At 40.4% G+C, this 27,486-nt stretch overlaps 1 long non-coding RNA gene across 1 annotated transcript; it reads right to left on the bottom strand.

The window, feature by feature from the left end:
• Positions 1-353: 353 nt before the first annotated feature.
• Positions 354-27,250, bottom strand: LOC117517077. The gene is made up of 3 exons (XR_004562642.1): positions 27,051-27,250; positions 5,120-5,124; positions 354-364 (listed from the first exon to the last, which is right to left on the bottom strand). It is a non-coding gene; the product is annotated as an uncharacterized LOC117517077 (long non-coding RNA).
• Between the last annotated feature and the right edge of the window lie 236 nt (positions 27,251-27,486).

Below are 27,486 nucleotides of genomic sequence, written 5' to 3'. Positions count from 1 at the left end.
AAGAGTGTCAAGCAGAGGAGATGGCAGAAAATACAGAGGAAGCAGAGATATTCTCTGTATGTAGGATGACAGTGAGTCAGTAACACGCTACCGGCTTGATTGACATAATTATTTTATGTTAATTTACTGTCTTAATGTATTTATAAATGGTTTAGGCTCTTGTTATCATATACACACTATTAATATTATTATTGTTGTTGTTTATTTTATTATTGCATCTATTTTAAATAGATGTGGTTTTAAATGGACCACAATGGAACTAAGTGTTTTCGCTTTCTTGTGTCATACATGTATTTTTAGGTATTTACAATTATATTATGTACTCACAATGGGCGTACTAAATAAACTTCTGCATGCACACGTGCTTTTAACCTCTTAAACTCTAGAGTCCCCATATTTGGGGACTTGCTCTGTTTTGGAACATTTGAACACTCATAACTAACCATTGCTGACACCAACATACACTTATTATACAGTGGGAAAATAAGTATTTGACCCCCTGTCAGTTTTGCAGGTTTTCCCACCTACAAAAAATGGAGAGGTCTATAATTTTTTATCGTAGGTACACTTTAACTCAGAGACAAAATCTAAAAAAAAAAAAAAAAAAAAAAAAAAAAAAAAAAAAAAAATCCAGTAAATCACATTGTATGATTTTAAATAATTAATTTGCATTTTATTGCATAAAATAAGTATTTGACTCCCTAGAAAAACAGAGCTTAACAACTGGTACAGAAACATTTGTCTGCCATTACAGAGGTCAGACATTTCCTGTAGTTCTTGACCAAGTTCTTGACACTGCAACAGGGATTTTGGTCCACTCCTCCATACAGATATTCTCCAAATCTTTCAGGTTTGGAGTTTCAGCTCCCGCCAAAGATTTTCTATTGAGTTCAGGTCTGGAGACTGGCCAGGCCACTCCAGGACCTTGAAATGCTTCTTAGGGAGCCCCTCCTTAGTTGCCCTGGCTCTGTGTTTGGGGTCATTGTCATGCTGGAAGACCCAGCCATGACCCGTCTTCAATGCTCTTACTGAGGGAAGGAGGTTGTTTGCCAAAATCTCGCAATACATGACCCCATCCATCCTCCCTTCAATATGGTGCAGTCGTCTTGTCCCCTTTGCAGAAGAGCACCCCAGAGTGTGATGTTTCCACCCCCATGCTTCATGGTTGGGATGGTTTTCTTGGGGTTGTTCTCATCCTCTAAACATGGTAAGTGGAGTTGATTCCAAAAGCTCTATTCTGGTCTCATCTGACCACATGACCTTCTCCCATGCCTCCTGTGGTTCATCCAGATGGTCACTGGTGAACTTCAAATGGACCTGGACATGTGCTGCTTGAGCAGGGGGACCTTGCTGCCCTGCAGGATTTTAAACCATGACAGCATCATGTGTTACTAATGTAATCTTTGTGACTGTGGTCCCAGCTCTCTTCAGGTCATTGACCAGGTCCTCCTGTGTAGTTCTGAGCTTTCTCAGAATCATCCTTACCCCACAAATTGAGATCTTTCATGGAATCCCAGACCGAGGGAGATTGACAGTCATCTTGTGTTTCTTCCACTTTCTAATAAATAATCAGAACAGTTGTTGTCTTCTACCAAGCTGCTTGCCTGTTGTCCTGTAGTCCATCCCAGCCTTGTGCAGGTCTACAGTTTTTGTCCTTGGTGTCCTTAGACAGCTCTTTGGTCTTGGCTGTGGTGGACAGGTTGGAGTGTGATTGATTGAGTGTGTGAACAGGTGTCTTTTATACAGGTAACAAGTTCAAACAGGTGCAATTAATACAGGTAAAGAGTGCAGAATAAGAGGGCTTCTTAAAGAAAAATTAACAGGTCTGTGAGAGCCAGAATTCTTGCTGTTTGGTAGGGGGTCAAATACTTATTTTGTGCAATAAAATGCTAATTATTTAAAAATCATACATTGTGATTTTCTAGATTTTTATTTTTTTTTTTAAGATTCTGTCTCTCATGCTGCGTTCACACCGGGCGCGATCAGATGCTACAAATTTGTGGGGGTCGCGTGGCGATGGACGCGCCTCCTTCGCCCGGTGTGTCGCTCTGCTTTTGCTGTGAAAATTCGCCCCGCTGCGTCAGAAACTCTGCTGCTTAGAAACCAAATTGTGTTTAGAAACCAGTCACCTTTTGTTTTATTATACATCTGTGTAGGTAATTAATAAAATATTCTCCACAGACAATTCGCTTGCGCGCGCACGTATTAAAGAAAAAAAAAAGAAAGAAAAAAAGAAAGAAACTCTGCTGTAGGGCTGCTGCTCGCTCCAAAACCTCTAATTGTGTTTAGAAACCAGTCACCATTTGCTTTATTACACATCTGTGTAGTTAAGTAAAATAATCTCCACGGACGATTTGCTCGCGTGCGCACGTAAAAAAAAGAAACTGCTGCTTGCTGTGGTGCTGCTCCTCGCTCTTTCCCAAAGAAACTGTCATAATTGTGTTTAGAAACCAGTCACCATTTGCTTTATTATACATCTGTGTAGTTAAGTAAAATAATCTCCACAGACGATTCGCTCGCGCGTGCACGTAAAATAAGAGGAAAAAGAAAACGAAACTCGGCTGATGTGGGGCTGCTGCTCACTCCAAAAACTCTTGTCATAATTGTGAAATAAAGGACAAAAGAGGAGACATAAGTTCTGTTCACAGGCTGCTACCAGTGGTGGTTGTCCGGCCCTGTGGAGCTGATGGAGGGAGGTGTCACTGCGGAGGAGGAGAGACAGTTTGAGTGCAGGTGTAGGAATACCTGAGCCGCAACGGCTCACAGTTCATTAGAATGCACGGCGTCAGAACACAGCAAAAATGCAATAACAAGCAGCAATTCAAAATCCGGACAGAGTGCAGCCAAAGTGGCTCATTTAGGAAATAGAGTGGCCAGGTTACCAGGCTGTGAACACTGAGTTTCTGGGGCTGATCAGCCAGCGTTTATATGCAGACAGGTTGATTGCAGGCAGGTGTGCTCATCAGCTCCACAAGGTGCGCCACCTAGAAAGAGAGGGAGGGCAGAGGAGCAGGGACCAGGGCGACACACAACGCAGATGTGTGCAATAACATCTGTACAATGACAACTTCACAGGAGCTGTACTCTTGAATTCTGAATTAAACAATGTTTTGAATGAATACTGATCAGGTTGGACATGTGACATATAGATGTAAACTGGAATATTTTAATGCTCTGTTCTCTCCAGGTCTGATTTCCCTGGTTATTGCTCTTGAGTTAATGGGAAAATTGGCAATCACGGTATCCTTTGGTACTGTGTACGCATACTCAGCAGAAATCTACCCAACTGTTCTGAGGAATACAGCTCTGGGCACCTGCTCCATGGCTTCCAGAATCGACAGCATATCTGCCTCGTACATCATTTTCTTGAGTAAGGGTGATCTCATCTTTGCCTGTAATAGATAACAGCTGTGCTTCTGTCCTCCATCTATGACTACATTTACATGCAGCCAATAACCCTTTCATAACCCTTTCATAACTGGAATATTAGTAATAACCCGGTTGCGCACGGCCATGTAAACACCCACAAAAACCAGAATATGCTCATATTCCGGTTTTTAAAAACCTGAATATGGCCCCTGGGTTACTCCTTTTCTAACCCGAATATCAGATCATATAAACGCACATTGGAATATCCCCATAGAAAGGAACATTATTTTGTGTTCTGCGCATGTCTTATCTGCAAGGAATCTTGGTCTTTTGAGTACGGCAACTACTTGTATGTGGCATGTGCGACCCACCGGACACCACAGAAGCAGAGGTAAACAAGCATTGGGAAATCCAGACGCGGCAGCACAGCACCACACTTTTGGAGCGAGGAGGAAACCGAGTACTTCATTAGTATCGTGAAAGACATGAATATAATGTCTTTTATTGACGGTAGAAAGAACCGAGATAGTGAAATTTACAAGAAGGTGGCCGAAAAGTTACGCGAAGCAGGATTTGCACAAACGCCAGACCAAATCAAGCACCGGTGGAAGACGTGCATCGCTGTTTAGATGGGGATATTCCAAATGATACCAATGACCATGTATACAGGAGTAACTCTGTCTGCTTAAGCATGTAAACGGGTTATTCCTAAGGATTCAGAAACCGGAATATTGACCTTATCCCGAATATTAACAACATGTAAACGTAGCCTATGATGGTTTCATTGAGTGTTTCTGCAACTTTAATTTCTTTTTAACTCCAACACAATTTCTAAATACCTATCCACTGGTCCATAGCAGGAAAGTGCATTTAAGTACTTATTAAAGTATACATTTTACTCTCCAACACCATCACCAAAAGACAAAATAAGGAAATATATTTTGAGAGAATGGTGTTCCATCAATCTGGTAGTATTCCAGGCATTGTGATGCCAATGTCAAGGAACACTGAAGCTGTTCTGGCAGTATATGGTGGCAAAACACCTTACTAAGGAATCTGGGCACCGTCTTCCACCTGCTGCATGCCATTTTTACACTTCATCTCTCTTATCCCCCGTCACACTAGAGCACAAATGCAATAGTCAGGGGACCCTGGCTTACATGTAATCAACCCATGGGTTGGATGTCATTCGGCAACAAAGAGTGTGACACAGCAAGTCTTCAACAGAGTGACCACAGCGCTCGCCATGCTATGTGCTCCCCTCCCCGCTTGCCTTCCACCCAGACTTTGGATCGCACGTACAGTATTGGAGAGGCATTCTGCCAGCATTGTGGGGTTTGTGCTATGTTCTCTTTATGTCTATCTTTTTTATTTTATTTTGTTTTGATTTTTTATGTTACATCATTTGACCTGCACTGTGGGTAGTCGACCTGGATTTAGGAGCTGCTGCTCTCAGAATGTGCACGAATCATTTGAGTCATTTTCGTACCACATTCTGGGTTAACCCGACAACTGGCCTGAATTAGGCCAAATACTGGCCTCTCTCTCCTAGCCTATTGGTCATGTAAGAGTGGGAATTCCCACTCCTGGCGGCCAGTATCCAGCTTAATTCAGGCCGGTTGTCGGGCTACTTCTGGGTATTCGACTGGCATTTGTATACCACTGTCCCATACGAATGCAGCTTGAATTCTGTTTGTTTTTCCAATTTGTGTGATTTGTGCAGCATTCATGCCCTTAATCATGAAACTACTCACACTCAGTTGGGAGTGCTAGTCTAAAACTGAGGTGTAGTCAGGCCTAAGGGCCCCTTCACACATTGTACGAATAAACAACTCAGGGCAACTCACGGTGGAACAGCTCATATGACATATAAAACATCGACCCAATGGGCAAGCATTCACAATGCCGCTGAGATGGTTCGTGCATGTGGGAACACAGTGCGAGCAGCTGCGCAATGTAGTTACACATCACGCAGCTGCTGTGAAGAAAAAAATAAATCAAAAAATATGCTGTGATGCTTTCATGCATGCAGGAACACAGTGTGTGTGGTTACACATTGCGCAGCTGATGTGAACATAAATAAAAACACATGCCACACATGGGATTCAAACCTGAATTTTCTAAAAGCCCTGAGTGCCAGCCAGAAACTTTACCACTGAGATACTATCGCTGTCCTGTGAAAGGTGCAGGAAAATGCCTGATATCAAGAAGGACATGGACGTATTTAAAAAAAAAACACACACACACACCATATAAAAACACAGCATTTCATTGAATCCCTCTTATCAAGCAGGCAATACAAATATGATCCATTTGTTTCTCTGGAGATGACCCATGGTCACAGGCGTACAGTCATGAAATGACATAAATGAGAAGCAGTCCACTTTTATGTTCACATCTTCTGGTGGTGTGTCCAGCTGACCCTGTGCACATGTCTTGTGGATGATGCGTGGCAGGACAGACACCATGTCATGTGGAACAGAGCTCATGTGGGTGGCGTGACATTCAGATCGCCCGCTGCACATTATGATCTGACGATCCATTTCACCTGGGGTAGCATGCCAATATGTGCACAGTGGGTGCGCTCACTGCAGCCCTTTGCAACAGAGATATATGTTTTTATGTATGTCCACGTGATGACAGCAAGCAGACACATGCGCCATGATGTCCAGTTCGACAGATCTCCACAGCTGCTCCTGTGGGCGGCCACATCCCCTGTCAGTTGAGCACACACACACACCAACATGTCACTATGTCTGTTTGCAAAGCCACACTCGTGGCTTTAAAATTTCACATCCAGCTTGACAGTGATCATCTGCTGACTGTTTTCGTGTCAACAATGCGAATGGCCACACATTTTCTAAGTGCCAAACGAGCAGTGTTGGATGTTCGTGTGTGTCAGCTAGAATTTGGCCGACACCTGCCGCAAGAGGGTTCGATGGGCTCTAACAGTGCACACTCTGTCTTTCAGCTACTGGTGTGCGCAAATAGTTGTGGCAACAAGTGTACGAGGCGTTGGAGGCAGCTACGATTTTGCACATATTAGATACGATTCCTGCTTCATGTGCACTTCATGTGCAATTCGACCAAATTTGCACTGTGTGAATGGGCCCTAAAGCTGGTACTGTCTGGAACCACAAAGCATTTATACCACACACTGCCAAAAAGCTGGCTTAAAGTCCAGTCCAGTGTATTTAGAGAATGCACTTGTTAGAAAGCCTCACATAGTGGACCCACAGTGAGATGCGAAAAAGCAAGCATACAAATTTATTGTCACTTCAGCTGTGCTTTTAGTCCAAATATGGTACCCCTATTCCTTTGTGTCCTTTTAGGTCCATCCACATACCTTCACACAGAGAAATAGTGATACTATTTTGGTCCCTAAAGGCATATTTGTCAGAAATGTACCATATAAAGACGCTGAATTTAAAGTGATTGCTGTGGACCCTTGTTTAATTTTACAGGTACAAAATCACTGGTAGGGTACAACTGGCATGGCAAAGTGTTGTATCCTTTTAGACCCATTCCTGGACCTTAATTTATTTAAGAGTCACACTAGATTTATGACAAAAATTAACAGTAAAATAAAAGTAAAAATTAATGGAAAACAACTTCAACTTTGAAAGTGCTCTACCTCAGGTTTTACACAATAAAATGAGTAGTTTAATGGCATCCTGTGCAGAGAATGAAGCAACACTCCTTCTGCACTCTGAGCTTTTCTGTACCCTGTGTTTACATGTTTGGTTGGCTGTTAATATGCATGTTTAATTTTGCTTGTTGGTGAATAGTGATGGACAAATGGCTTAATTTGGCTATGAGTTCCTGGGGAAAGCTTGAAAATTGAGTCAAGTAAAAGTGAAAAGTCCTCTTTGAGAAACCTACTCAAGTAAAAAAAATAAAGTGCTGAATTAATGCATCACTCAAAGTACATTACAATTATGAGTACTTTGGTTTTTTTTTTTTAACAAAAATGGACAAATACACATTAAAACAGAGCACGTTGGGAATGCTCCCATATCACACTGGGAATGAAAAAAAGAAAATTTTGAATCTGATGTTGATTGACCTCAAATTTCAATCAGTGGAAAGAATGTCTGGTAATACAATGAAGACATCAATTACATGTGATACAAGACATTCTTAATGTTGCCACAGGAAGTTATTGGGCTTCACTGCCCTACATCCTGATGACCAGCCTTACAGTTCTGTCTGGGTTGTTGAGTCTCCTGCTGCCTTTGGAATGCCTCTTCCAGAGACCATTATTCAAATGCAACAATTCCCTGCGTAAGTACTCGTATTTGTGTTAAAAGTCATGCAGTTTCATTTTAGTGATTTAAAGTAGTTTTCATGATGGCTTTATAGTAAGTTTAAGTATGAACTTCCATGTATATGTGCCTGGATTAAGCCTGCAATTAACATTTTTTTTTTTTAATAATCGATAAGTCTATGGGCTTTGACATTTGTCCTATTTGGGCCTAAGCTCTGGATTTCACCCGAATAACTTCATCTTGGACAGATATGGTTTATGAACAATGATGGATGGAAGGATGACGAGCACACGGAGGAGGAGTTCATTTGTTTGTGAAAGTCCTTCCACACAGGTTTAACTCGTCTTTATTCACTGAAAATAGCTTGGATTTGTGTAACTTTATTTGTACTCAGAAATGTGGCCTAATTAGTCAAGCAGATTAAGTCCATCTGGCAGGGATACACTTGGATTGGAAATGTAAACTAACTTTTCATTTGAATGGCATGATGCTTTATATTCAGGGGTGCACATAATTGGCACTCATCATGCTCCTGTGTGCAAAAAATTATTGATGCACAGCAGACTGCACACAGAGGAAAACACTTTTCCTACAAACTGTCATTGCTTTCCTCCTATGAAGTGCTTTCCTTGTGTTTTCTGCTGCGCATCATTTATTTTTAGCACGGACAAGCACCATGAGTACCAGTTATGTGGATGCCTGTTTATATTCAGTGTCCCCTCTCCAGATGCCTCATATGGAACTACAATTACAAAGTGTGATAGCCAGTGGTCCAATAGTGAAATCAAAGAGTGGAGTGCTTAAGGGCCCCTTCACACATAGTGTGAATATGTACAACTCAGGGCGACTCACGGCGAAACAGCTCGTATGAGTGAACCATGAAACATCGCGCCAACGGGCAGACGCGCACGATCCCAGTGTGACGGTTCGTGCATGCAATGGTGTCTTTCGAGCAAGAACACAGTGCGAGCAGCTACAACTGCTCACATTGTGTTCTGTGGGACGAGCTGCACCATATCACGCCGTTGATGTAGAGGAAAATAAAATAAAAACTTGCTGTATAATTAGTGAATATCACAGGATTGATATGAATAATACCTAAAAGGGGATGCAATACAGAACCCTGCAGTTAAATAACGCTGGTTAAAAAAAAGCCACACGTGGGATTTGAACCCACATGCTCTGATTACCAGAAGGAAACGTTACCATTGCATGACAATCACTCTTATAACAGGAGTGTGAAATGGCTAAAATCAACAAACAGATAAACATATTTTCTAAACAAAGAAAAAAAAAGAGCACTGTGATAACTGAACAAATGGCATTTGGTATGGCGTATTTCTGCTGATATGTGACTGAAAGTGGCGTATTTGTCATACTGTTGGCCTGTCATATGGTTCTGCGGTGCGCCGCTCACTGTCCTGTCAGACAAGACATAACGTTCAATGTGCGCACTCTCCAGCCCGTCGCAAAAGTGATATATGCTTTTATTTATTTTGATGTGAGGACAGCAAGCATACACACACGTGTCCGTCAAAACACACTGCGTGTTTTGTAGCTCTGATGTCCAGGACCAGAGTTGTCAACAGCTGCCACGCCCCCGTCCATTCAGCGCACAGACGAAGGTGTCACTCTGTGATCAGATGAGAGGTACCTCGCCTGCAGGGGGGCGCGAACCACACATGTGCACATGTTGGTGGGGGAGCCGACACGCTGACACATCACATGTCAATCAATCAATCAACATTCATTTATAAAGCGCTTTACAGCACCAACTGGTGTCCAAAGTGCTTAACATTAAAAACACAAATTCACAAAAATAAAAAACATATAGAATAAAATTTTAAAACAGCACATAAAAAAAACAGAACGTCACCTCCCCACTAAGTGTTAAAAGCCATTTTAAATAAATAAGTCTTTAACTTAGATTTAAAAAGTGCTAGGTCAGGAATAGTACGTAACTCAAGAGGTAGCTCGTTCCACAGTCTGGGGCCAGCTACCACGAAAGCATGATCATCCCATCATTTATATCTTGACCTTGGAACATCTAAGTAAAGCCGGCCAGACACCCTTAACGTCCTACTGTAGGTGTGCAAAGTTAAAATTTCAGACAAGTAGGGAGGTGCAAGGCCATAAATAGCTTTAAAAACAAACATTAAAATTTTAAAAACAATTCTAAAATGAACTGGAAGCCAGTGGAGTGAGTACAGGATGGGCAGAATATGCTCACGTCTAAAAGTGTTTGTTAAAAGACAAGCAGCAGCATTCTCCATCATTTGGAGATGTGCAAGAGATGACTGATTAATGCCCGAATAAAGTGCATTACAATAATCAAGTCTGGAGCTGATGAAAGCATGAATGGCCGTCTCAAGATCACGTCTACTGAGAAAGTGCTTTATTTTAGCCAAAAGGCGAAGTTGGAAAAAACTTGCTTTGACAACAGAGTTTATCTGTTGATCAAACCTCAAACAGCTGTCAAATATCACTCCCAAATTCTTGACAGCTGGTTTTACATAGTAAGCCAAAGCACCAAAATTTGATGTTACCACATTTGGTATGCCAGAGCGCTCAAACACCATGATCTCCATTTTACCATCATTCAGGTAAAGGAAGTTTTGGGACAGCCACTGCTTTACATCACGAATACAATTAAATAATGTTGATAAAGCATCACTTCCATTAGTCCTCACAGGCAAATAGATTTGCAGATCATCTGCATAACAATGAAAGGACAGATTGTGCTGGGGTTATAACTGACCCCAATGGCAGAATGTACAAAGAAAATAGAATCGTCCCAAGGACAGAACCCTGCGGCACAGCACAAGACAGATGAGCAGTTGATGAGGAGAGGTCCCCAATCATGACAGAAAAGCTCCTTTCAGCCAAATATGATCTAAATCACTTAAGTGCAGTACCATGAATGCCAATAAAATGTTCTAACTGGGAAAAAAGTACTGTGTGATCCACAGTATCCACATGTGCACTTGGCAACTCCACAGTCATGGGGCACTTAGACAAATTTCACATCCAGCTCAACAGTGATTGTCTGCTGACTGTTTTTGTGACGATAGAAAATGTGTGGCCATTCGCACTAAGTGCCAAGTGAGTGGTGTTCGATGTTCATGTGTGTCAGCTGGAATTTGACCAACACCTGCTGCGAGAGGGTTCGATGGGCTTACGCAGGGCACACTCTGTCTTTCAGCCACTGGTGTGCACAAATAGTTGTACCAACAGGTGTACAAGGTGTTAGAGGCAGGTACGATTTTACACGATTTGCATACGATTTCTGCTTCATGCGCACTTTATATACAAATCAACCAACTTCGCATTATGTGTGAAGGGGCCCTAAGGGACAGCCCTGATGGGTCCCATTGTGGAAGTTAAAATGTTTTAAATATACTGAATTTGTTAATACTGAAACTGAGGGGAAAGTTGATCACTGTGTCCAAGAGATAAATGTCGGCCCAGTGAAATGCCTTTTCAACATCTAAAGTACTAACACATGCAGGAGCTTCATATGCAGAAGAATATAGTATATTAAAGAGGCAAACCACACACTTTAAAAAAATAGTGATGGATTTTGATAAAGCTTGTCTGGTCCTCCTATATGACCATCGGAAGAACATCTTTAAGGCTCCTACTCAAACCTTTGGTTAATAACTTGTAATTTTTACATCAACAAAATGCAAATATACAATTTAGGAGATGACAAGAATACACAAACAATGAGTGTTTATGAGTACAATGGTACAAATATTTCATGAGGTGAAAGCTGCAACATACTTCGTTGAATGGTATGTTCCAGCTTTCACTGAATTAAATATTTGTTCCATTGAAAGAATGTAAAAGAAGAATGTAAAAATATTAATTATTTGTTTTCTATAATGGCTAAAATAGATCCTTGTCATTTGATATTTTATTCATTTTTAAACAACAGAAAGTGGATTTTTGTGTGTGTGCGCGCGCGCGTTACAAGAACTAGCACCATCAGTTAGCTCAATGAAATCATTGTCCCGCATTCATGTGCACCAGGAAAGAGCTTGTCTGCACGTGTACTACCAAAAAAAAAAAAAAAAAAAAAGACTGCGTACTTCCTCAGCGCAGTGAAAAAAAAGTCCAGCTTTTCATTCTAACATCCTGCTAACAGCCTCCAGATGGCTTACAGAGCAGTGGATTGGTTTTGTGTGTGCGTGCACGCGTTGTGTGTTAGGTGTGTGTGTGTGCAGAGTGCACTGGTACCAAACGTATGGAACCAAATTTGCACTCTAAATGGAACCAAATTGCACTCTAAATGCAATGCAACACAAATGGAATGAATAATCCATGTCAAGTGATATACAAATCACCAATCAAATGACGAGGATCCACTCAGCCGTTATATAATATTCATTATGACCTTTTTAAAATTTGAGGAAACAATTATTTGCACTCTGAAAATGTTTGAAATAAAGCAATAATTCTTCAATTCACAACACAGTTTTTAAAGGTTATTTTATTCATTATGAATACATTGCTGCACTTAGAGTTTAATCTGTTGGGGTTTTGTCAGGGCTGGGTTTATGGTGTTTGTCTTTGTTGAGCCTTGTCATCTGTCATGTTTGCGTCCATGTCATCTGTCTGTATGTTATGTTCTTGTTACCTGTCTTGTTCTGCCTCCCAGTGGCATGTGTGTCTGTGCGTGGACATGCCCCTTGGTCATGTCTTTGTGTCAGCCGTCATGTGTTTGCTCGTGTTTGTTTCCCTTGGAGTGTATGTGCTTGTGGGTGTACACATCCTCATTGTGTCTCTTTGTCACGCCCCCCTCTCCCTCAGTCGCATGCAGTTGCCATGGTCACGCCTGACAACTGTGCACAGCGTCTGATAGCTTGTCTGTGTCCTGCCCATTGTGATCTTGTTTTGTTTCTCCATTGTGCTCTGTGGTTTTTATCATATTTTTTTCTCTTTTTTTTTGCATAGTTATTCATGTTTACACTTAATTCTGATAGAGTTCCGTGTTCATTTTCCGTGTGTTTCCTATGACTTAGGCTTCGGGTTTTGCAGCAGGGGCGGAGTGGGCAACTTTTTAGCCTGGGAGTTTACCGGTGTCACAGACCGAATGGCCCCCCCTTAGAAATTGGTCCGCCCTGGCTTCACTGCGCATGCGTCATCAGCCGCCGTTCATGTATTATCTTGTTTGTGCTTACAACTGCACTCCAGTCATCATCTATCTCAGCAACAGATATCTGAAGCTTTTGTACAACAGTCATTTCCACACAAATTCAGCATTATTTCATTATAAAAGGTGGATGAAGCGATCAGAGCACCACAGCTACACGAGTTGCTAGCTGATGCGTTCACTGCGCGTCAGTCATTTCAAAGCGTGACACTTTCGCTGAGTTTCTGCTCGAGTCACAAGTGATCCTCTTCCCTTTGCACCACTCTCATGAAGTTTATTGCTTTGCTCAGTACAACTGTTGATATGCTGTTGGAGACAAAGATCATCCTGACTCAAAAGTAATCATAACTCTAAGAAGTTGTCATGATTGACAGCAATATTTTTAAGAGTGTAAGCAGCTTCTTCTTTATCTCCCCTGTAACTAAGTCCATATTTTCCAATGGCTTTTATCACATCAATAATTAATTCCATTACCTGACATCTCATTTATGATTTAAAGACATTTGTATACAAGAAACAAGGCTTTTTACATCTGCTTTTTTTAGCTGTCATAAAGAAGGCATCGGCGCGCTCTCTATGGAGCTTACTCTTCTTGTGCTCTTCTATCCTCTGGTGAACATGTTTCCATGCCATGTTTCACAAATGGACTATCACTTGAAATAAGTGCAAATGCCAAGCATACAGAACAATGAAGTGATTGTGATTTGTCTGAGGATGTTAACCATTTTCGGTTGGTGCCATGCTTGTTGTGAAAACCTTTTGTCAGTATGGCTTGTTTAACAGACTGCTGAGGGTGAAAACAATGATAAAACATTTCTTGGTCATGGGCTTTTTTACAAAAAAATGAAAATGTTCAGTCTCATCTACATTAACCTCTTATCCCTGTGCTTGTATTTCCTGGGCTGCTTCTAGTCCCCATGCTTGTGTTTCCTGGGCTGCGTCTAGTCCCCGTGCTTGTGTTTCCTGGGCTGCGTCTTGTCCCCGTGCTTGTGTTTCCTGGGCTGCGTCTTGTCCCCGTGCTTGTATTTCCTGGGCTGCGTCTTGTCCCCGTGCTTGGATTTCCTGGGCTGCTTCTTGTCGCTGTGCTTGGATTTCCTGGGCTGCTTCTTGTCGCTGTGCTTGTGTTTCCTGGGTTGCTTCTTGTCCCTGTGCCTGTGTTTCCTGGGCTGCGTTGTGTCCCTGTATTTGTGTTTCCTGGGCTGCGTTGTGTCCCTATGCTTGTGTTTCCTGGGCTGTGTTGTGTCTCTATGCTTGTGTTTCCTGGGCTGCTTTTTGCCCCGGGGTTGTGTTTCCTGAGCTGTTTCTTGTCCCTGTGCTTGTATTTCCTGGGCTGCTTCTTGTCCCTCTGTTGTGGTATATGCTGGACTACTCTCACCTCACTGCACATTGTCTCTCTTTCCCTTCTCTCAGCATCTGGTTCACCTATGAAATAATATGCAGATGGGCATACTAATGCCAGGGCACTAACAACATCTTTATGTTAATGCATGTCTTCAGCACACACTGAACTTGAAGTAGTCCTGAAAAACAAGTTTTAGTTTCCTCTGTTTTACTTACCACTGCACTCAGCAATGTCTGTCCTCTCCCTAATTTCAGTTCCTTCAATATTTTCTGCCTGGCTTTGCTCCTCAGATGCTACAAAAAGCATGCCATAAAAAGGTTATTTTTCAGCAAACCTGTCATACTTATATTATTACATCTTTAAAGTTATTAACAATAATAAATCATGAAATAAAATATTACATAATGCATTAAAATAAATTTCAACAGCCATCACCAAATTATATAATTTCATTTCTAGCTTTTAAAGGCTATTGTTTAGTTTGATTTCTGATTGAGGTACCATAGCATAAATCATAGTTTTATGATAGTTTTAAGTTAAGTAATAAACATATCTCCCTTTACCAGTTGCCTTTTCTGGCTGTCTTCTTGAAAATGTGTCAGTGAGCTTTGCACATTTGGCAGCATCTTCCACTAATAACTTTATTTTATTGAGCCTGGGGTTTTTTTTGTGCTGCTTTAAAAATCCAAGCAACACAAAAGGGTTCGGCAATCACATATTTATCATGTGTAGATGGTAGACTGGATATTCTATTAGTTTTAATAAAATAACAAGCAAATTCTGTGACCCCTGTCTGTGATTGTGGCGCCTGTACACTGTGACAGTGTATCCCATCAAAATTTCAACACTTTCAACTTTTTCCACTTGCCAGACTGATACAGTCAAATGGATTTTGATTTCTGTTTCATGATGACAAAAGACAGACAGAAAGACATGACATATCTCAGTGCAGAGACATGGTTTGGTTGGGACAACTATTCGTAATACTCATAGTTGACTATAACAAGTTCGTACCCAACTCTTTAACCAATTTTCTTCTCGTTGACCAGTTATTTACATAATTCAGAATTTTCTGCAATGCTATAAAAATAGATACGTTACCACTGCAGAGATTTTTTTTTTTTTTTTTTTTTTTTTTTTTTTTTTACAGAGGACAGAAATCATGGATCCACCAGCAGCCACGACTAGTCCACGACTACTGGTACGCGATTCGTCAAAATGTTTTTAAATAGCTGTCCCAACCCAAGTTTTATATCAGGTACAAAGGAAGAACTTTCATTACACTACTGAGTGACATCAAACTGAAACATGAAAAGCTATTTTTTAAGTTGCAAATATCTTTGTTTCGTTAACAACTGTGAAAACCTTTAGGATCATGTATTTTTCAATTATTTAATCATAGCCATGTAAAAACACTGCAAAATTACCACATCTTGCTTCATTGTCTGCTTCTGCAGACGATAGTGATTCTGCTATAATGACCCGTACAGTTTTATTTTTTAATGTTTGATTAATATCCTGCACATATTCTCTCCCTCTCGTCAGAAAAAACATTACACAGTCAGACCACAGATGATGAAGAGAACACTGCCAAAACAAATTCTTCAGTGAACAAGAACGAGCGCACGTCTTTGAGTTGAGGCCAATCACTGGATGAACACCATGTCTGCATTTCAACAAAATGGTATAGAATCAGGGATTTTAAGAAAAGAAGAAGAAATCAGTGTTCCTAAACAATCTGTGAAAACCATCAGTTTTGTTTTTTTACCCTTGTTACATCCAAGGTGCATGATATTTATTCCAACTGCAAGATGCATTTTATGTGACAGCAGCACTACACTATGTCAGATATAGTATTTCTACCCTGTTGTTTAAGTGGAGAATTGCTGTTCAACACTGAAAAAACATTCTTTTTGAAAGGTAAACCATTTATTTTAGCTTATTGTTGTGCATAAAACATACAGCGCATACTTCCAATGTGGCATTCTGACATGATCTTTATGAATATAATGTGGTTACATCACCTGTAATTTTTTTTACCAGTTGGGTTACACTACTTCAGATACATATTATACAAATAATGAATGTTTCTGACTTCAATGGTACATATATTCCATGAGGTGAAAGATGGAAAGTTCCATTCAACGATGCAAAGCTGAGTTGAATGGTACGTTCCAGCTTTCACCAAATTAAATATTAATTCCATTGAAAGAATGTAAAAACATTCATTATTTTTTATATAATGGCTAAAATACATCCTTGTCATTTGATATTATATTAAATCATAAACAAGAGAAGCAGGACTTACATTTCGGTGTGTGTCACTGGTGCTTTGACATCACCAGTTCAACACAAACTTTAAATACGAGTCCAAAATTGTTCTCAGTCAACTTGGAAAAACAGTTTGATATTTCAAAAGTAATTCTGACGATGTAGTCTGTCATACTTCCAAAAAAAAAAAAAAAAAAAAAAAAGACTACTTCCTCAGTCCAGCGAAAAATTGCATCAGAAATTTGTCCAGGTTTTCATCCTAACAGCTCGTCATGCCACCAGATGGATTAAGCCCCTTTCATACCTGGCCAACATAGAGTTGGGTCATGCAGCGTCATGATGACGCCGTTCTGCAGCCTAATGCCACAATACACTGAGGGAGGCAAAGGGTAACACGAAGAGGATGCTGTTTAATTTTTTTGTGGATTTTTGGCGTAGAGCACTAGATCAATCAATCAATCAACTTTTTTTTTATATAGCGCCAGATCACAACAGACAGCTGCCTCAAGGCGCTCCACACTGCAAGGCAAGGCCACACAACAATTATGAAAAACCCCAACGGTCAAAACGACCCCCCGCGAGCAAGCACCCGGCCACAGCGGGAAGGAAAAACCCCCCTCCAACAGGAAGAAACCCCCAGCAGAACCAGGCCCAGGGAGGGGCAGTCCTCTGCTGAGACCGGTCGGGGCCGAGGGAGAAAACCAGGAAAAAGACATGCTGTGGAGGGGGGCAGAGATCGATCACTAATGATTAAATGCAGAGTGATGCATACAAAGCAAAAAGAGAAAGAAACAGTGCATCATGGGAACCCCCCCACAGTCTACGTCTAAAGCAGCATAACCAAGGGATGGTCCAGGGTCACCTGACCCAGCCCTAACTATAAGCCTTAGCAAAAAGGAAAGTTTTAAGCCTAGTCTTAAAAGTAGAGAGGGTATCTGTCTCCCTGATCTGAATTGGGAGCTGGTTCCACAGGAGGAGCCTGAAAGCTGAAGGCTCTGCCTCCCATTCTACTCTTGCAAACCCTAGGAACTACGAGTAAGCCTGCAGTCAGAGCGAAGCGCTCTAATGGGGTAATATGGTACTACGAGGTCCCTAAGATAAGATGGGACCTGATTATTCAAAACCTTATAAGTAAGAAGAAGAATTTTAAATTCTATTCTAGAATAAACAGGAAGCCAATGAAGAGAGGCCAACACGGGTGAGATATGCTCTCTCCTGCTAGTCCCCGTCAGTACTCTAGCTGCAGCATTTTGAATTAACTGAAGGCTTTTTAGGGAACTTTTAGGACAACCTGATAATAATGAATTACAATAGTCCAGCCTAGAGGAAATAAATGCATGAATTAGTTTTTCAGCATCACTCTGAGACAAGACCTTTCTGATTTTAGAGATATTGCGTAAATGCAAAAAGGCAGTCCTACATATTTGTTTAATATGCGCCTTGAATGACATATCCTGATCAAAAATGACTCCAAGATTTCTCACAGTATTACTAGAGGTCAGGGTAATGCCATCCAGAGTAAGGATCTGGTTAGACACCATGTTTCTAAGATTTGTGGGGCCAAGTACAATAACTTCAGTTTTATCTGAGTTTAAAAGCAGGAAATTAGAGGTCATCCATGTCTTTATGTCTGTAAGACAATCCTGCAGTTTAGCTAATTGGTGTGTGTCCTCTGGCTTCATGGATAGATAAAGCTGGGTATCATCTGCGTAACAATGAAAACTTAAGCAATACCGTCTAATAATACTGCCTAAGGGAAGCATGTATAAAGTGAATAAAATTGGTCCTAGCACAGAACCTTGTGGAACTCCATAATTAACTTTAGTCTGTGAAGAAGATTCCCCATTTACATGAACAAACTGTAATCTATTAGACAAATATGATTCAAACCACCGCAGCGCAGTGCCTTTAATACCTATGACATGCTCTAATCTCTGTAATAAAATTTTATGGTCAACAGTATCAAAAGCAGCACTGAGGTCCAACAGAACAAGCACAGAGATGAGTCCACTGTCCGAAGCCATAAGAACATCATTTGTAACCATCACTAATGCTGTTTCTGTACTATGATGAATTCTAAAACCTGACTGAAACTCTTCAAATAGACCATTCCTCTGCAGATGATCAGTTAGCTGTTTTACAACTACCCTCTCAAGAATCTTTGAGAGAAACGGAAGGTTGGAGATTGGCCTATAATTAGCTAAGATAGCTGGATCAAGTGATGGCTTTTTAAGTAATGGTTTAATTACTGCCACCTTAAAAGCCTGTGGTACATAGCCAACTAACAAAGATAGATTGATCATATTTAAGATTGAAGCATTAAATAATGGTAGGGCTTCCTTGAGCAGCCTGGCAGGAATGGGGTCTAATAAACATGTTGATGGTTTGGATGAAGTAACTAATGAAAATAACTCAGACAGAACAATCGGAGAGAAAGAGTCTAACCAAATACCGGCATCACTGAGAGCAGCCAAAGATAACGATACATCTTTGGGATGGTTATGAGTAATTTTTTCTCTAATAGTCAAAATTTTGTTAGCAAAGAAAGTCATGAAGTCATTACTAGTTAAAGATAATGGAATACTCAGCTCAATAGAGCTCTGACTCTTTGTCAGCCTGGCTACAGTGCTGAAAAGAAACCTGGGGTTGTTCTTATTTTCTTCAATTAGTGATGAGTAAAAAGATGTCCTAGCTTTACGGAGGGCTTTTTTATAGAGCAACAAACTCTTTTTCCAGGCTAAGTGAAGATCTTCTAAATTAGTGAGACGCCATTTCCTCTCCAACTTACGGGTTATCTGCTTTAAGCTACGAGTTTGTGAGTTATACCACGGATTCAGACACTTCTGATTTAAAGCTCTCTTTTTCAGAGGAGCTACAGCATCCAAAGTTGTCTTCAATGAGGATGTAAAACTATTGACGAGATACTCTAACTCCCTTACAGAGTTTAGGTAGCTACTCTGCTCTGTGTTGGTATATGACATTAGAGAACATAAGGAAGGAATCATATCCTTAAACCTAGTTACAGCGCTTTCTGAGAGACTTCTAGTGTAATGAAACTTATTCCCCACTGCAGGGTAGTCCATCAGGGTAAATGTAAATGTTATTAAGAAGTGATCAGACAGAAGGGAGTTTTCAGGGAATACTGTTAAGTCTTCTATTTCCATACCATAAGTCAGAACAAGATCTAAGATATGATTAAAGTGGTGGGTGGACTCATTTACTTTTTGAGCAAAGCCAATAGAGTCTAATAATAGATTAAATGCAGTGTTGAGGCTGTCATTCTCAGCATCTGTGTGGATGTTAAAATCGCCCACTATAATTATCTTATCTGAGCTAAGCACTAAGTCAGACAAAAGGTCTGAAAATTCACAGAGAAACTCACAGTAACGACCAGGTGGACGATAGATAATAATAAATAAAACTGGTTTTTGGGACTTCCAATTTGGATGGACAAGACTAAGAGACAAGCCTTCAAATGAATTAAAGCTCTGTCTAGGTTTTTGATTAATTAATAAGCTGGAATGGAAGATTGCTGCTAATCCTCCGCCCCGGCCCGTGCTACGAGCATTCTGACAGTTAGTGTGACTCGGGGGTGTTGACTCATTTAAACTAACATATTCATCCTGCTGTAACCAGGTTTCTGTTAGGCAGAATAAATCAATACGTTGATCAATTATTATATCATTTACCAACAGGGACTTAGAAGAGAGAGACCTAATGTTTAATAGACCACATTTAACTGTTTTAGTCTGTGGTACAGTTGAAGGTGCTATATTATTTTTTCTTTTTGAATTTTTATGCTTAAATAGATTTTTGCTGGTTATTGGTGGTCTGGGAGCAGGCACCGTCCCTACAGGGATGGGGTAATGAGGGGATGGCAGGGGGAGAGAAGCTGCAGAGAGGTGTATAAGACCACAGCTCTGCCTCCTGGTCCCAACGCTGGACAGTCACAGTTTGGAGGATCCAAGAAAATTGGCCAGATTTCTAGAAATGAGAGCTGCTCCATCCAAAGTGGGATGGATGCCGTCTCTCCTAACAAGACCAGGTTTTCCCCAGAAGCTTTGCCAATTATCTATGAAGCCCACCTCATTTTTTGGACACCACTCAGACAGCCAGCAATTCAAGGAGAACATGCGGCTAAACATGTCACTCCCGGTCCGATTGGGGAGGGGCCCAGAGAAAACTACAGAGTCCGACATTGTTTTTGCAAAGTTACACACCGATTTAATGTTAATTTTAGTGACCTCCGATTGGCGTAACCGAGTGTCATTACTGCCGACGTGAATTACAATCTTACCAAATTTACGCTTAGCCTTAGCCAGCAATTTCAAATTTCCTTCAATGTCGCCTGCTCTGGCCCCCGGAAGACAATTGACTATGGTTGCTGGTGTCACTAACTTCACATTTCTCAAAACAGAGTCGCCAATAACCAGAGTTTGATCCTCGGCGAGTGTATCGTCGAGTGGGGAAAAACGGTTAGAGATGTGAACGGGTTGACGGTGTACACGGGGCTTCTGTTTAGGGCTATGCTTCCTCCTCACAGTCACCCAGTCAGCCTGCTTTCCCAACTGCTCGGGATCTGCCAGAGGGGAACTAACGGCGGCTAAGCAACCGTGGTCCGCACCGACTACAAGGGCCTGGCTAATTGTAGAATTTTCCACGGTGCGGAGCCGAGTCTCCAATTCGCCCAGCCTGGCCTCCAAAGCTACGAATAAGCTACACTTATTACAAGTACCGTTACTGCTAAAGGAGGCCGAGGAATAACTAAACATTTCACACCCAGAGCAGAAAAGTACGGGAGAGACAGGAGAAGCCGCCATGCTAAATCGGCTAAGAGCTAGTAGCTACGCTAACCTAGCGGATTCCTAAAAACACGCAAAGTGAATAATGTGTAAATAATTTAGAGGTGATTCAGCAGAAGGAGCGCTTCAGTCAAGGCACCAGACAGACCATGAAGCAGCACAGATAACGCATGGCAACAGCGCCAAAAAACAAAATAAAATAAAAATCCACCAGACAGGCCGTGGAGCAGCACAGGTAACGCAGGGCAAGAGTACTAAAAAATAAAATAAAATAAAAATCCACCAGACAGGCTGTGGAGCAGCACAGGTGACGCACGGCAACAGTGCTAAAAAAACAAAATAAAATCCACCAGACAGACCATGGAACAGCACAGGTAACACACAGCAACAGTGCTAAAAAATAAAATAAAAATCCACCAGACAGGCCATGGAACAGCACAGGTAACACACAGCAACAGTGCTAAAAAACAAAATAAAAATCCACCAGACAGACCATGGAACAGCACAGGTAACGCACGAGATGCACAAAGGAAGTAGTTTTCACGCAAGTTGAGGCAACGTTACGGTATTTAACATGACTGGTTGCTACACCCACACAACACCACGCTACCCGACGCCAATTTATGATTTCTGTTGTGCTTGTGCATATGTGGTGACGCAGCCGGTCGCTTCACTCTGATCCTGGTCAGAGTCACGCAGGTAGCCCGGGACATCTGGAAGTCACCAATTTCAGATGAGTTTGATGACCATAAGAAGGTAGCTTGATGACATCTGGTGAGGAGCCGTGCAGATTATGGGCCTATGGGGATATTTCTTGGGTGCAAGAAGATTGAAAATGGATGAATTGCAGCATGCATGGGAAAGTTGAGAGAGGCTATTCAGAAATATGCAGAGAAATGTGGAATCTGGGTTGTTTGTGGAATGAGGAGTTTCAGGATTTTCCTTTTGACAGTATCCAAAACTGCTTAGATAAATCTAACAAGCAGAGGTAGGGGGGGGGGCACTTGCATAAAATGCTTATATGTATACAGCGGTCCCTCATTTATCAAGGGAGTTACATTCTAAGAATAACCCACAATAGGCAAAATCCGTGAAGTAGTCAGCATTATTTTGTACAATTATTATACATGTTTTAAGGCTGTAAAACCCCTCACTACACACTTTATACACTTTTCTCAAACAAGCATTAACATTTTCTCACTTTTCTCTCCTGTGTAAACACTCTTTCTTCTGGGCAAGAAGATTATAAACAGACACACGCAAAGCACAATGCGCATGCTCTCCCTTCGCTCACTGCCTCCAGGGGTACAGATGCGGGACCCGCAAAGAATCCAAGTCATTAAAAAGAAACCTCTCTGTGGCCACGGAGCTCTGCGGTTGCAGTTACCGAAACCATGCAGCAGCGCAGATTTTTCCGCAAGAAGTCTATCCTTGCATGCTGCTGGAGCGCTCCGCATCAAATCAGCGAGCGTAGTCTCTGGACCTGTTGCCAGAGTTGGCTGCAGCTCCACACAGCAGAGAGGGGGGCGGTGTGAGTGGCGCGCTGCGGCATTTACCGAGCAGACTGATAAGGACGCAGAACACAATGCGCTGTTAAAAAAAAAGCACCATGCAAAATTGCACAAAAAAAAACAAAAAAAAAAAAAACGAAACTGCGAGGCAGCGAAAGGTGAACCACGTTATAGTGAGGGACCACTGTATACAGATCTGATCATATGGCAGCCAGACAGCCAGGTCTGAGCACACACAGCACGGGGAGGGGTCTTTCAGCTGATTGCAGCACACTGACAGCTGGATGACACTGAATGCACACATTACAAACAGAAACCACCGCCAGGACAGGTATATAAATAATTACGACAATACCTACATATGCAATTACATAACAAATAATGACAATGACAGTGAATGACATAACACAGAGAGTGACACGGTCTGGGCGCTGAACGGACAAGGGGGCATGTCTGCTCACAGTGACTGGTGTTGTGATCTCTGCTCCTGGACGTCCCAGCTTTTTTTTTTTTTTTTTTTAAGGACATGAACTTACAAACATTCCTCAGTGAGGCGCGTGTCTACCTGCTGTCCTCACGTGGTAATACATAAAACATCTTTCACAGCGGCCACACACAGTCCACTTTGTCCATGTCCTTGTTGATTTCAGGCATTTTTCTGCACCATTTACAGGCCAGTGATGGTCACGCAGTGGTAAAGTTTCTGGCTGACAATCAGAGCTTTTGTAAATTGCAGGTTCAAATCCCTTGGGTGGCATGTATTTTTCTTTTCTTTTTTTCACAGCAGTTGTGTGATGTGGTTACACCTGCTCCAGCTGCTCACACCTGTCTTCCTGCTACGGCCGTGTCGTGCACGACACGGTCACAAGATGGCTCACTACCAACTGAGATATTGCTACCCAAATTGCAAAGGCTATAAGCACCTTTTAGTAACTATGTCAGTTTTCAAAATGTTGTATAATGTTTATTTAACAGTGATGATAAAGAAAACGTTGCCACAAAAAATGGGAACATGTGATGCATATAAGATGTCTAGCTTCAGCTAATTGCAGTCTTGTCCCTGGTCAGGTTACACTAAAATATACTAGAAATAAAACAATGAATGCAATGAATAAGTACCATGAATAAATAGACAGTGCAGGTGTAAAGTACAGATTAAAACACAAATTAACCTTAACATTAAACATTGTCAAAGTGCTATTGTATTGAAAATGATTTGAGAGAAATGAATTAATTAATGTTCACATTTCTGCTGCTGCTTGAACCATTGTTGAACTTTCAAATTAAACCTGTTTAGTTCTGTTTGGGATTTATTTCTGATGACAAAGAATTCCATAGGTGTGTATCTTATAAATATACATTTAACCAGACTGGACAAAAGACAGACTGACCGTTAACCCGGGTGTTGGTGTTTGTGTGTTCTATATTCTTATTCTGTGTCTAAAGTATTCTCTGACTGTGTATTCAGCTCAATCTTTTTAAAATGCTTAAGTGTGTGCTCTTACATTGTGTGTGAACACCTGCTTCTGCGCTTTGGAATGTTTGGTATCTGCAGCTCCTGCCATATAGGACTTGTTTAGGAACAAAGTGTGATTAAACACTCAAGTCAGAGGGAAAGGTTGTGATTTCTCACACAGAGAAATTGAATGTTAGTTGTATGCTAAAGGCAGCTTAGTATATACATAAGGGGAAAACACGAGGTATTGACAGAAAACAAAATGTTTAGTTCCAGGTCCAAATTCACCCACATCAGATATCTGTCTGGCAGGGTTCTAGCTAGAACCATTTTAGTGCCGGGTAAATTACGTGATCACGGTTCACGGCCAGGGGTGCAGGGGCCCCCAGTGGGAGTAAAAGGGGGCAAAGCTCCCTGAAGCTATAGGGTTTTATACCTCTAAAATGTTATTGGCAAGCCTTATTTTAACCAATTTTGAGTGGTTTTAGATGCATTGAAAGCAAGAATAATGGCCAAAAAAAAACCCAAAAACATTAATGTTGTAATATTTGTAAAACCAAAGTTCTTTTTAAAGTTTCTGTCAAAATCTAAGTTAATAAAATAAATAATGTTGAAAAGATAAAAAAAAATTACATTACATTATATGCCCAACATTAATATTTGTTGGGCATATAGCATTCTTCTTTCATCCAGTGAAGCAGGAAAAGTTTTTTTGTCATGACATTTTTTTTCCAACATACTTGTATTTGAGTGGGATAGCATTACTTAAAAAAAAAACAAACAAACAAAAAAAAACATTAAAAACAATATAACCACAAATGTTCTTGTTTGAACAAAAGCTGAATGAGGCTCCTTTGCAACACCTTGCCTTTTTAAGCATTTTTCTTTTTTTTTGCCTTTCGGCAAAAAAAACAAAAAACAAAAAAACCCTCCTAACCCCATGCCACTTTAAGCATTTTTGTTTAATGTAGATGTAAATTAATATTCAGAATTTTCAGCTAGTTGACAGTAGGGCTGTACAATATGGCTAAATTATCGTATCTCAATATTGTCATATCAATATGATATACGATTTGACTATGATTTTACACAAAGTGCAGCAACAGCAACAGCCTTTTTGTATCGTGCACCCACCCTGTGGAACAGTCTTCCTGCGACCATGAGTCAGTCTGAGTCAGTGGACATTTTTAAGTCAAGACTCAAAACCTATTTTTATTCTCTTTCTTATGAATAGTTTTTATTTTTGTTTTATTCTTTTACTTGTTTTTATTTATGTATTTGATTTTTTTTATTAATTTTTAATTTATTAAATTTTATGTTGATTTGTTTTATGTAAGGCGCCTTGAGACGGCTTTTGCTGTGATTTGGCGCATTCTAAGCTAATTAAACAATCAAAATTAAACATTCTTAAACAAAACACTAATAATATCACAATATATAATAATATTTTGCACTCATCATAAGGCTAGGATTCTGTGCCCTCCAAAAGTATTGGAACACTTGGTATTTCACACATTTTAATTTGTTTAGGCCATTTTAAATACAAAAAATATAAAGAATAAAAATGTCTAAAATTATCTTCCTCAAACTCAAACTGAAAGCAAATCTCTAAAAGTTGATAATACCTGTAAATAATAATCCATTTTATTGCCAGTTTTCTTTAGACAAGTCAGGGGATGGAAACATGAACATTTCCAAGTCACTGAATATGTCTGGGACTTTATTTACATCAATTATGAAGAAATACAAAAGTTACTTTCACCAAAACATCAAATCTCAGCTTGCATCTCAGATGTACTTTCTGGCAAACTGCAGCTGAATGTTCAGGTCTACTTTTTAAGAAAATCCTCCTCTACACCACTTCATCAGGAAGCTGTATTTTATATTTTTAATTAATTTACATCAAGTTGTAGACATTTGCTTTCAATCTGAGTTTAAGGAAGATAACTTTAGATTTATTTATTTTATTTATATTTGAAATGGTATAAACAAAATAAGAAGTATGAAATATCAAGTGTTCCAATACTTCTGAGTACTGTTGAGAAACACTCCATGGCATGTGTATTTAAGTAAAATGCATCATCCTGGTGTCACTCAGAGAGCAAAATGAAGAGGTTACTGTACTTAATCAACAGCCTCCTGCTCATTTAAAAATCACTGGAGAAATGCCACATTTAACAACCTGGACCTCATTTCTGGCATAAAATATGGTAATTTACTCACCAATATAACTTTGTTGTCATTACTCATCCGTGGTTCAAACGACATGTTCAGTTCAAATCTGAGGCAAACCATTTTCTGCTTCTACTAAGGTGGATTAGAACTTTTTGTGGTACACAGCACAAACTACTGGACAGGTAGAACCTAGCAGTCAAAATGACACTGATTTCAAAATGTGTCAGTGTGAACATGCCACTGTGATCCCATGGGATCTCATCTGTCAATCCAGGAAGTGTTTGATATTTGATATTTTCTGTTTCACTGGACTCAAAATTTGGCACTTCCTGTTGGGGACTCCCTGTACCATGAGTGAGCTTCAAGCTGCTCTGCAGCGTGTCGCTCGTATTTGAAAAAATGTCCTTCAGAAAGCAAAATTAAGAAGTTATTAAAAAAAAGCCCTTCCAGTCCTTATCGGGCTATTCAACTAAACATTCTTCTAGATTGAGTTTCTTCAAATAACTAAACTAACTGTATTTACTTAACAAAAGACTCAAGTTGTAGATGTGCTGGGCTGCTGCACATAACTGCTGTGAACTAATTATGAAATAAGGTGTTACTGATGTAATTCACCATCTTTCTTATGGTCACCGCTCTCAGCCTGCTCCAACACAGCTTGTAACACAACAGAACCATGGTGAAGTCCAGAGCTTTTATACTAGTGGAGCAGCTTAACTACATTTTCTGTAACAATTGTTAATTTTGTGATGAAAGCACCAAATTTCGCACACATATTCTAAATTAACTAATGTTTATTTTCAGATATGGAACTATCCTGGAGCTGACCTCTAATGAGCTGCAGGGGTCAAAATTTTAAAATGCTCCAGTCATGTTGAAAACTATACCACATTATTTGTTTGATCATAACAATTCCAAAAAAGGTATAGTTTGGACTATCTATGACTGAATGTTCTGGAGTTATGAGATAAACAGCAAAAATGGTGACAAAGGTCAGTTTCAGTTTGTACAGGGGTCAAAAGTTAAAGTTGCTCCACTTTTGGTAAAAAGTGATGCAAATTATTGGTTGAAATAAAAGGATTAAAAATGGAATAGTTTTAAGTGTTGAATGCTTGATCTCCAAAGTAAACATCAAAC

This window comes from Thalassophryne amazonica, chromosome 9 (assembly GCF_902500255.1).
Source record: "Thalassophryne amazonica chromosome 9, fThaAma1.1, whole genome shotgun sequence".
Classification (NCBI taxonomy): domain Eukaryota; kingdom Metazoa; phylum Chordata; class Actinopteri; order Batrachoidiformes; family Batrachoididae; genus Thalassophryne; species Thalassophryne amazonica.
The sequence above is the reverse complement of the archived record's forward strand: the minus strand, read 5'-3'. Positions and strand labels throughout refer to the sequence as shown.